We start from the raw sequence: 13,347 nt of genomic DNA, 5'->3' as shown, positions 1-13,347 counted from the left end.
TTTAAATTATCTCTCGAATCTGATCCTTGTATAAATTTTACTATACTTCTTTTTTTACACTCTTCGTCTACAGTGGCAGCAACAGTGCAAACACGAAACGCAACTGGAAGTGTTTACTTTGGCTCAAGATACGTAATTATGATCTGTGTGAATATCATCTTGCAAGTTCACTGGAAACACTACTTGGCAACCTTATTGAACTTGACAAGGCATAGAAACATTCACTTGGACGATATCGCTGCTTTAATCAATTCCTAAAGGGAATTCACACAAATAAGTAAAATCAATGATTTCATTACATCATGTTCAAAATAAAGCAACTACGATGTCTTCAACCAAGCTCCCTTGAATAGTTTAATGTGGAATTTCCTATTTTGCAGGTATCTTTGATGTCTATAGGTACATGATTACGTCACCTAGAGGATATTAAGAGGCATGGATATTTCTACATTATATTCTTATTGTAATATCGTTATCAGCGCAGACAATGTGAAATAAAAATATAAAGTCTACAAATAGTATAATTCAGATTTTAAGATTTGAAGACATTAAAGCGACGCCAATCATGAAGGAAATTTTCTTTTGCCTGACAAACTTGATCTCGATAGGACATGCAAACATATCACATGGTATCCATAAGAATTGCAAACAAAAACTTAAATCAATGAATTTAAACCAGAGCACCAAGAATAAAAACAGTTTCCCTCAAGTTTCTTCTCAACATTGTTCCTTACAAGTAAAATCCTCCTTAATATCCCAGAATGTCTGATTAACACAGAATTGCATCAAGCGGTGCAGATGAGCGTAAACAGGACCGTGATAACATCATACTTATTAGAGCATATAAAGCATAAATAAGCATATTAAAGTCTGAGGAGAGGCCGGGTGCTTGGGCACACTTATAAAACCCATTGTATCCCTGTTGACCAAAGACCGCGATGTTATTTAATACAACATAAAAAACATCGACATTTTCATTAACGTATTCCTAAACCGAATAATTAATTATAAGCTGAAAAGCATCGTGACACTAAGTCAATATTTTACGAATTAGTAGTTTCCATGCAACTTGCAATGAATTTAAAATCATGTAAGGTCAACTTTATATATATGGTAATAATACGAGACAGCCATCGACAGTTCGCATCTTTACCTTACAACGGTCAACTAATTCAAGTTTATTTCATCCGTTATCCTCTCCTAGATTAGAAGTAACAATGAAGGTGCAATTTCCAAACAGAAAATATTGTGTATTTTTCAAAAAGACTAAATAAAACGTCAATTTTAACATTTCAAATAGCTACGTCTACGCCACCTCAATTCGTCTGAATGACTGATATTTCTGAAGCAAAAACTCTTATTCATTTGAAAAAAAAAAAAAAAAAAAAAAAAACAATTGATTTTGGAGAGACATGGCGCCACAGACGTGCGTGATCTGCAACTAAACGTATCTGACAGCACCACGTGTCATAGCGTCGTAGCACTGCCATCATCAATGACTGATAATGTATTTTATAATCATTTGTGTTAATAAACGCCGTTGTTTCTCATAACTTCTGCACTGATTTTCCAGCATTATGCAGCATATTTAATTAAATTAACCAGGTTTCGAGGATTATGATGTTGTTAAAGACTGAAATATAATCATCTAACATAGCAATTAGATACTCTGCATAAAAAGAGATAAATAACACCAAAAATACAGAACTGGGAATGGTGCTTATGGCCAGGTACAGACGTCTGGTGATGACTCATCGCTGTGTCAAGAGCGATCGCACAGGCCTTGTCAATTCAAGATGGCGGTGGTGGTAGGCTGCTCATTATGACGTCACTGTTTATAAGGAAGTGACCAATTAAGACTCGCCACGCGTCATATCGACTTTGATTCATTTGAATTAAGTGATAAGATTGGTTATTGTGAAAGTACGATGAACGGCTTAATCTAACAGCCCAATGGAACGGGAAGGGAAATAGGAAAGGGGAAGGAAAAGGAGGAGAAGAAAGGAAAGGGTGAGAGGAGAAAGGAAAGGGAGAGGAGGAAGAGGTCAGGGATGCGGTTAGGAAAAGCTAGGGGGGATGGGTTTTGGTAATATGGAGAAGTCTTATTATTATTATTATTATTATTATTATTATTATATTATATTATTATTATTCATCAGTAATTGCAATCGTTTTTTAATTCCTAAAATTACAAAAAGAAAGAAAAAATAATTGAAGTCATGAAGCAAAAACACCCGATCCACGTTCATTTCGAGAATTTTCAGTGTTTTAGTGTTTCATCACATTTCTGAATTTTGCATTAAATCTTACTTACTCCTTAACATTCAGGAGACTGTAATGGACCAAAACTGACAAAAATAATGCGGTAATTAGCTCTCGCGAAAAACAAAAACAAATAAGACTTCTCAGTCAACGGAACTTCTCATTATAGAGGTAATGTCATTAACGAAGAATATTCTGTTAGCTGTTTAGTCATTGCTAAGTTATTTTATTCTTAATAATTAGAGAAGAGTTAAGTTTGTAAATGGCAAAACTTGTCTAATTTACAAACTTTACTCAGTGGATGTAACAGTGAGGAATTTCTCAGGGCAATCTTTACATACACTGGATTTTTGTTTTCTTAACTAAACCTTTGACGAAATATTTCTAAAGGAAGCTATCGACTGGGCAGAAAAGCCTTTTCAAGCAATGGAGAATTAGTGGGATACTATGAATAAGAAAACACCATTAGAGTCAACCTTAACCATTTCGTCCAAGTTCTGCATCATTTAGCTTTAGAGAGAAATTTGTAACTGCGTGTCAGCTATATATCATTTTAAGAGGCAAACATCTGCATTGCACTTTAAGATTCGTGTAATGTAAATGTCCAAATGAATCTTACATTACCTTCCACGCGTTTTCAAAAAGAATTATTCGTTTTACTTTTCTGCTTTTTATTTGTTTAAAACGCTTTCAGTACAATAAACATGCAAAGATCAAATAACATATCTTCTGTGCAGCACGGAATCATGAGTATATTTTTACATGTACATCACGAGAGTTACTTAAGTTTTGAGCAATTTATTTTACTCTTCTGTATTCAACTTAGAGCTTCAGAAAAATATATTATTTAGCTTCTCTAGAGAATACTTCATTATTAACGCATAATCGCTGTGTTCAATGATACATTATCTTGAAGATGCCAACATATTACATGTCTATGCCATTATATATATATATATATAATATATATAATATATATATATATCTATATATATATATAATATATATATATATGTGTGTGGTGTGTGTGTGTGTGTGTGTGTGTGTGTGCGTGAGTGTGTATGCATCTGTGTATGTATAATACAAACATATAATTATATACACACAAATATATATTCAGTATGTACATATTATATATACATTCGTATAAAGCACCTATTATTTGAGGAAGGATTCTACATAAAGATGTTTATAAAAGAATCAGCAGTCTGAATATTAATGTGACAGTGAACGGCGTTTTTTTCTTTTTCTTTTTGAGTCCTTCCTTGTTTGGAGGTACGACTTAATACTAAACGAAATATTAATATGTATGCAAATATATAGATGTACACATACAAACATAATATTATATATATATATATATATATATATATATATATATATATGTATAAAATTCACGCACACACACTGTAGGAGCATATGCATAAATATGTATATACACAATTATATATCTACACACACATATATATATATATATATTATATATAATATATTCATTTATCTATACATCTATATATGTGTGTCTGTATGTGTATAGATATATATATATATATATATATATATATATATATATATATATATATATACATACACGTGTGCATAAAAGTGAAATCACCAAATTACAAGAGCCTACACGAAACAGAAAGACGTTCTAGGCAAGAACTGAAAATGAAACCCCAGAGACAGGTTTAGCAAAGGCATATTTTCTAGCTAATGTAAAGCGCAGACGGATTAATTGCCTAACCACTTAAGGTGCCGATGCTTTCACCTTCAGGGATGTTGACCTCGTTCAACAACTGGAAGTCTCTCCTAATAGCCAACGACGCCCATTGAGAAAGTGCACGAAAATCATGGCACGCAAGCGGTGGTTATCAATGGTGGAGGAACATGCTGAAGAGCTCTTATGCTTTCTTCTGTGTGACAATGAAATTAAACTTTAATTCGGGCGCAACTCTAGAGCTCTTTTGGTCATGCAAGAGCATGGGAGGAGAGAGAGAGACGAGAGAGAAATGGAGAGAGAGAGAGAGAGAGAGAGAGAGAGCGAGAGAGAGAGAGAGAGAGAGAGAGATTTTCGAATTCATAATCGTATGATGGGACAGAAACGAGAGAGAGAGAGAGAGAGAGAGAGAGAGAGAGAGAGAGAGAGAGAGATTATCAATATTAATGGTGTATTGACAAGAAAGGACGCCCAATAGTCCATACCAGAACACTCTGGTGTTGTTTTAATTATGAATAGCTGTAATTTATCATATGTTCAAAAATCGATATAACAGAGAAACCTTTCCCTAAATGCAAGTAGTAGAAAAGGTATACTTACATCGATATATCTCTTACGACTATTTATTGTAGCCATTTTGCAATGAAGTATAATCGTCAATTTTTTACTGCATCCGTAAAGTGTAATTGTTATTTACAGCATAAGGCAAAACAAAATAACATTATCATCTACCGATTTTTGTACGCAATTTTATTGAAATTCAAGAAGCACTGTAAATAAACAGGTAATGTTACATACCAAGCGATGCAATAGCAAAATATAATGACCTTTCTATGCGCGGACAGCAAGCTCGAGTGACCAAACTCGAGGTCATTCATTTCATCTGAAAAGCCTTGGATCATCCTCAGATCACATGATTTGACAGATTGATTTATGTTTACTAAAACTGGCGTAGTAACATCTAGGTTGCTTACCCCTTAATGAAATTGAACAGGAAACTAAAAAGAATAGTTTAGAAGTTTCATATAAGAAATATCAAATATGTATATATATATATATATATATATATATATACTATGTATATATATATATATATATATATATATATATATATATACGTGTATACATATATACACACACATATAATATATATATATATATATATATATATATATATATATATATATATATATATGAATTTTTATTACATCATCGTGATTCATGTACATGCTTCAAGATACAAATGTCCTTTAATATCCAATTCGCTCTACCTCGGAATTAATATATTTTCATATATGTTAACCGAAGGGGAATTTTTTAGTTCATGATAATTTCGTCCTCTCGTGGATTCGAACCAGCTGACAGAGAGAAATCAATACTTCAGTGACGATACTGACCTGGCCAAGTCCGTAACATCAGTGAAGTCCTGATTTCTCCTCTGTCCGCTGGTTCGAATCCACGAGAGGACGAAATTATTATCAACTCAAAAATTCCCTTTCGGCTAACATATATGAAAATATATTAATTCCGAGGTAGAGCGAATTGTATATTAAGGACATTTGTCGCTTAATGTATATATATATATATATATATATATATATATATATATATATATATATATATATATATATATATAAAATATATATATATATGTATGTATATATATAAATATTTATTATGTCTTGTCTGTAGTGTATATCTATTTACAGATATGGGATATATATATATATATAGTATATATATTATATATATATTATATATATATATATATCTATATATAATATATATATAACATTAAAATAATAAGTCTATAGATATAAGTTATATATATATATATAAATGGCCGTTTCACTAAAAAAGATACATAACTGCTCTATATTACACTCCTCCCCGATTATCATAGAAAGGATAATAATTGTGTCCATCTCCGTCACGTCCCCAGGAGAGGAACCTACATATGTCTTAGTTCTTCTAGCAACACTCGCTTCTATGGAAGACGTAACTTTCAGGGGTTTTGCGAGGTTGACGGTATTTATGGTGTTCAGGTCGTCGCCACCAAAGAAGTCAAGTGTTATCCAATGTTGCACCAATCTCTAGGTGATACAGCACGTTGGCTATACATTATTATTTCCCATAAAAGTAAACTATTGCGATGACTATTTTTCTGTCCGTCCGCACTTTTTTTTGTCCCTCCATAAATACTTCTGAGGCTAGAGGGCTGCAAATTGGTATATTGATCATGCACCCTCCAATCATGAGACATACCAAATTGAAACCCTCCAGCCTCAGTAATTTATATTTTATTTACTATTAAGTTCGTTATGATCGTGCGTCTAGCGCCAGTATAGCTGCCACCAGTGCTCCTTGGCTGAAAGTTCCACGGGCAGCGGCTGAGAGTTTTATGGGCCGTGACTGAGGGTTTAATACAGCATTATTCGCTGCACAGAAGACTCGACTGCGCCAAAGAAACTTCGGTGGCGCGTTTTTCAGTTTTTTCCAGACATCAATTCAATACAATGAGGCAATTTTACTGTTATATAACACTGATTAAGGAAGCATATCTTTATGCAGTTTTTTATTTTAATTTAACTCGTTCATCATCATACTGAATGACCTATCGGGGCCCAGTGCTTGGCCGCTGGCCTAGACCTGGTAATTTTGTCTAATCCTTCGGGCCAGCCCTACGAGAACTGAAATTCAGCTGAGTGGTCTGGTTAAACTATTTCAATAATAATAATAATAATAATAATGAACCAAACAAAAACTTCTTTCAGTTTTCTTCTGAAGATTGAAAAAGAAACCCACAAAATCACTTTGTAACTTGTTTACTTCTAAGTATTTACATTTAGTTTGTGTAGTAAAACTAAATGTAAATACGTACTTAAAAGTAAACAAGTTACAAAGTGATTTTGTGGGTTTCTTTTTCAATAATAATAATAATAATAATAATAATAATAATAATAATAATAATAATAATATACAAAGACAGTAGTAACATATTCTGCAAGACAAAACGTCAGCTGTGAGTTCACAGCGTTTATTGGATTATTAATAATTCAAAATGTGAATTCAATACACAAAGATAACGAGAATCATCGATGTATACTTATAATAAACCGTAGACTTGCTCGCTCTCGCACACACACACACACATACACATTAATATATATATAAATATATAATTAATATATATTTATATTATATAATGAGTATACATATAATATATTATGTATATATATCTATAATTTATCTATATTATTATTATATATATATACACACACATAATATATATTATATAATATATATCGAATATGTATCTATATATATATATATATATATATATATATATATGTATATAGTATATACTTATATATTTTTATATAATTTATTTTAATATATTTATTTAGTATTATATATATATATATATATATATATATATAATATATACACACATAAAATGTGTTTGAGTCAGCGCGTACGATTACGCTGACCACGAACAAATTTACTCCATAAGAATTAGTATAAACACAATATTTGCCAATGCAAATGGTTCAAATTTTACTCTGAAGAATAAATACGGCAACACGAAGTCAAACAGACGCCAGATGGAAGACGAGTAATAGGTACCTGAATTGTAGCAACAAGAAAATGGGAGAATAAAACGTGAGTTGCGAACGATAGCATTACTTTTTTTTGTATATTCAAATATGCAATAAGTTAACATTCTTTGCAAGGCGCCGTTCTTCACTCAAAAATAAGGAGTCCTTACAGATATTTGTACAGTAAACAATGCGGATGTGACCAAAAAATGTCCAACCTCCAAACGAAGAGGGATAAAGTGAATGTGCAGTAAGAAGTTTTGTAATTAAAGTAAGGATAAAAGACCCACAGATCGATTTGAATGGCTGTTTCAAAACAATAGATGGAAGAGGAAGGAAAAATAAATTAATTAATTAATGCCTTACACCGGCGGAAAACAAGCTCACTGTTAGGTCTGAATATGAAAACAACAACTGAATCCTTGTGAGAGAGAGAGAGAGAGAGAGAGAGAGAGAGAGAGAGAGACGGTTGAAATGACTGACACAATGTTTTCCAATTAGGAAATAACCGGGGATGAAGAATGATACTTGCAAATATCACCCTTGCGATGTAACTGAAATCTCAATATTGCACGGTACTGAAGAAATAGGCTATAAAACACTAATATAACGGCGCAAAACGCGTGAAATGATATCATAAGTGCATAAGAACCAGATGAAACGAGCAACAGAAGAAGCTGAAAAAAAATGAGACTGAAAAATATCCAATGAGCAAAGATAAATGTAAAAGTGAAGTGCAATGTAAAGGATAACTCACAATACAAAATCTAATGACAGAGAAGCGGAACAGAGGAAACTAAAATCGTATGAGGAAAACAATGAAATCCAAAGATGGAATGGGTGGCCAACAGGCTGTGGCCGAGCACAAAGAGATTGCTTATTAATTAATTTAAAAAAAAGAATATGAGACACTAGGGATATTGTACTTCGAAGACTGCAATATTTTCATCAAAGTAAGCAATGATGGGATGAACGATCAACCGCCCAACGTTACTATAGGAAGGAAGGAAGGAAGGAAGGAAGGAAGGAAGGAATGATGCTCTATCCCTAAAGAAAACAATACTGAGGAGAAAAGCACCATGGATTCCAAATCTTTAACAAAAGAAACAGACATCACACTGAAAAGAATATTTGTCGCAAGTCTTTATTATACAAATTTTCAATAGATTGTGATTAAGGAATACTCTTGTGGCAGGTAGCAGACGCAACTCGATGTAACTCAAAGATGGCAAAGCTTACGAGGAAGTAAAATTAAAACAGCAAATGGATTAGCAAATTTCAACGCAATCAAGTGAAAAAAAGTGCGACGAAATACAATACAATTTGCATAATCATCATAAAAAGACAACGTGGCGCCTAAAGGAAGCTGAAGTCCACAAAACAATAAAGGTCTTGAGAATTTGGATACAGGAAACATAAATTCGACTGGCAGCAAGTGTGATGGTATTCATCATTTCCAGAGTTTAATTATAGTGCGTTAAAAAGAAAACTGGTTACCTCAACCACGTCTAAAGTCAAGATATGTAAGACATTTTCACATAAATGAGATTATAAAATAAACTTTTGTATATATAACGACGACCTGAAATCCTAGCAGTTCTGATACTGAAAACAGATGGAGAGAGGCAAATGTAATTCAACCATAATAAAGACTGGGAATGGAGACAAACCAAAAAGTGATGAAAAGTTGATGAACCCTGAATGTAATTTGCATATGACAAAAAGACATTACCTTTCCATTAGGATTTACGAAATTCAGCTCCGCATATTTTACATTCTTCCCTTGCAATAAGAATCAAACACAAAAATCTAGTGCGAGGTAATTTCCAAGATAATCATCCACGATTACAAGTCAGTAAATCGGGGCGGAATACCAATGATGACTTACAACCCTTCATTTAACAAATCAAGTTCACACGGACGGGGATAATCATCATCACTATCTTAGGCTGGACCAAAGAATCTTGTTGGCCAACTCATTTTGCCAATCATTGAAGTCTGAATTATTAAAGGCCAGAATTTCCCAGCAGTTGAATGTTACAACACAAAGACGGCTTTTATGTAGAGCCAGAAAAAATCTACATTTAATTTTAAGACCTCAAAATCGCATTTTCTCGTGGAGGAAATCCTGCGTAAGTGTGTGATCCCAACCTATATTATAAAGCGAAGTCTGGCAATTGATGGATTTGAAAATTCATTAAACTACAAAGCAATGCTTTATGTTTTTAATATTCTTACAAAGATAAAAACATATAAAATTATGAATATAAGTGCACGTAAATATACTAATACATAAAAATGTCACAAGAACACTATAATATACGCATTGTCTCCATAAAAGTGTTGATGCACGAATCTAACCCCTTAAGTCAAAATCATGAGTTATTAATAAGTCAGGCTTTGCTGCCATAACTATATATATATATGTGTGTGTGTGTGTGTGTATTATGTCTCACTAGTATTTTACTTATGTAGTACTACAATAATAATAATAATAATAATAATAATAATAATAATAATAATAATAATAATAACTAATAATATTATTATTATTATTATTATTATTACTTATTAATATATATCATATACATTATTATTATTATTATTTTTGTAAACCAGAAGCAAATAAATATTAAACGGCAAAATGAATTATGCAGGTGTTCTGGCATAAGTGATGGGGAGTAATGTATGCCAAGAACATTTACTGGGAGAGAAAAATGAGGATAATGCGAACAACGGCAACAGAACGCAAGACTCACAAGGAAAACAGAAGCTAATACTACACCATTATTTTTAGGGCCAGCTGAAGAGAGCAAGTATTACCACTTTGAAGCAGTCATGCATCACTGCCTTAGTTTTTCGTGACCTACTTCGTTTTATATGCACTGATGTACTACTTCATTTTCTGGTGAATTATTATTGACTTGTTACGCTTCTGGATAAGTTTCTCCTTCTTCCACAAACTGGCATCATTTTATTCATAGAAAGGTTATTCTTTTATGTAAATAATGACATATATATTTCGATTAATAATGAACATGTCACAGACGACACTTCAGACTTGATATTTTAAAACAGAGCGGATGGTTCATATATGAGGCAGGTACACGCTCCGCTGAGCAGGTGTACTAAGCGTTGTATAAGATGTTGGGCGTTTGAACGTTTTTATTACGAGACGCCCTCAGCCCCTTGGTAGACGGTCGAGTGAAAGTGAATGTCGGTGCATCTAACTCAATCATTCTAAAAACTCAATAATATATAGATGAAGAATGCTCCAGTTCCCCATCGTCTAGACTCTGGTGATTGGAAAATCCTGTTACATCTCTATATCATGTTAGGTGTAAATATAAATATAAAAACATGGACGGGCACATATCCCTTTCTAATATTCAGCTGTTTCCCCTAACAAGGGGTGGCTTACCAGGAATCTGGTTGGCTTTCAAGTAAAGACAGTTATCACTGACACATGTATACCTGAAAATACTGAATCGAGGATAAAGTTTCGATGTAAATAACTTCCACAAAACACAAATTGTGGAAAATCTACAGAGAGAGAGAGAGAGAGAGAGAGAGAGAGAGAGAGAGAGAGAGAGAGAGAGAGAGAGCGATTCAATTTTTCTGCAAAGAGGATGCATGACACTTGATTACGCCTGTAAGAACTAGCATGTATCCAAAAAGCTAATGGGCATTATTAAAGACAGCTCAATTGAATGTCACTAAAATGTGCTTTAAAACCCATGAGCATACAGTACTTGAAATTCGGAGAAAATAATGACAATGTAGTAAATCTTGAAAAAAACAAGGCAAAATAAATAAATAAATAACATAGAATATGAATGGGAAAAAATAAAACGCTTTACCGATAAAAATAACATTCCGAAATCGTATGACCACAGAATACGAAAGTGTATAAAAGTGCATCTACTGCTACGAATAAACTGAATAATACGAAGACGACTGAGTAACACCAATGAAAGTCCTTGAAAAGCTAAACCCTCCGGAATGAATGAAGCTGCAAGAACAAAATCCTCTCAAAACGCCACTAATTATGTCAGTTGTACATAAATCGTTCCGCACCGACCACATACCCATAATCCTCATCGGCAACCTCATAACTATAATCGCCTATAATTACTTGAACGCTGTTGAAGGCGCGAAGAAATTTGTCCGAGGAACAATTTCCCCAGTGGGCCGCTTCGAACGCCGACACCTAACGAACGCTCCCGTAACTCAATACAAGCACCACCATCGATCGTTATCGGCAGTTATATTTCACAAACCTCACACTGCGCCCTGAATGCTGGTGCACCTTTTATGGCGATGCTTCGTTATCACCTGGGTCTGTTGGGCTAATTAATTCGTTGGGTTAATAGATATATTAGGGCAGCTGAAAGCCCAGCTATTCTGAAACAGAAAGCGATCAGTTTCGGCGCAAGGGTCGTCTTTATTAGCTCTTCAGGCGTCCTTTGAGGCAGAAAAGGAAAAATGGGTGCTTGCTTGGGATATAAATAAAACAAAAATCCTAGTTTCACTGAAGAAAATAAATTTTCTTTAAATTGAAAATAACAAGAATGTCTGTACGGTGAAGGTATAGAAATTCATTTACTAATTTCAGAGTAGAAATATATTTCTACTCTTAAACCGACGACATACATTTTTCCCCCTAAACTGAACTGAAAAAGGGCTTTGAAGGCACAGGAGGGCACACACGATTCTGAACAGGATGGGTTAACGCAGCAACAAGGAGGAGGAGGAGGAGGAGGAGGAGGAGGAGGAGGAGGAGGAGGAGGAGGAGGAGGAGGAGGAGGAGGAGGATGGGTATCAAGGAGTCTCGAGAAGTCTTGGAGGGCTTCTAGCAATAGGTTTGCGGTAACTCAGGAGTTACTTAATTCCCCTGAAGAGACAGTCAATGGTCCTTGAAACAATCCCAGGGCCTTTTCACAGCACGCAATGGAATTTGGGAGAAATTGACGGAGGATCAACAATTTCAAAGGATGACACACTCTCTCTCTCTCTCTATTTATTTATTTTTATTCATTTATTTTTCTTATTCATTTTATTTATTTATTTATTTTATTATTATTATTTTTTTTTGCATACCGACGTGGCCAAAACCAGCACGATTTATATAGCCTCATCTAGAGACACATTTGCTTCGAATTTGCAGTCTTATCGCTCATTGTATAAAGACGTTTAACTAAGTATAAGTATAAAATAATGACATGCTCTAATCTGTACTGTTTTCGCACAAAATGTGCACCAACCCAAAAAGTAAAACCAACAGAACATTTGCTTCATATACCGGCACCCAATTACGGACCTTAGAAAGCGATATCAATGCCATACTATGAAGCAAATATTGCACTATTTTTACCCTGGCCAAAATATACATGAAATGACAGGCCTCAAACTTCTGACCAGGAGAATTTCTATATATTTTTTCTCTTACAGTTTAAAGAATTAAGAAATCATGCACCTATCTCAACAAGGTGATTCGATGCCATCTGATATTCTAGTTTTCCAAGAGGGATATCATACCCTTGTTTTGTTCAATTAGGTAGCAAACTCAAAGTGGGTAGTCTCAGTTCCCTTATCAAATACTGCCAATGCCATTTCACCTGTTTCAAGTACTTCATAATTACCAGGCAGTAATTCCCATAACCAAATGATAACATTAGTCATTCGTTAAAAAATCCAGGCAGCATCCTTAACTTCTTTGGCTGATGGTTTCAATAGCCCAAGAACTTGAGGATGCTGCCTTGATTCCCA

General features: G+C 33.8%; 1 protein-coding gene and 1 long non-coding RNA gene across 7 annotated transcripts in view; one reads left to right on the top strand and one right to left on the bottom strand.

Annotated features, from left to right (window-relative positions):
• Positions 1-13,347, top strand: part of LOC135211094 (uncharacterized) — a 496,052-nt gene that overhangs the window by 449,579 nt on the left and 33,126 nt on the right. The window lies entirely within an intron of this gene.
• The window catches only part of LOC135211096 (uncharacterized), a 666,357-nt gene that overhangs the window by 635,283 nt on the left and 17,727 nt on the right, over positions 1-13,347 (bottom strand). The window lies entirely within an intron of this gene.

This window comes from Macrobrachium nipponense, chromosome 4 (assembly GCF_015104395.2).
Source record: "Macrobrachium nipponense isolate FS-2020 chromosome 4, ASM1510439v2, whole genome shotgun sequence".
NCBI lineage: Eukaryota > Metazoa > Arthropoda > Malacostraca > Decapoda > Palaemonidae > Macrobrachium > Macrobrachium nipponense.
This window is presented reverse-complemented; position numbering and strand designations above follow the sequence as displayed.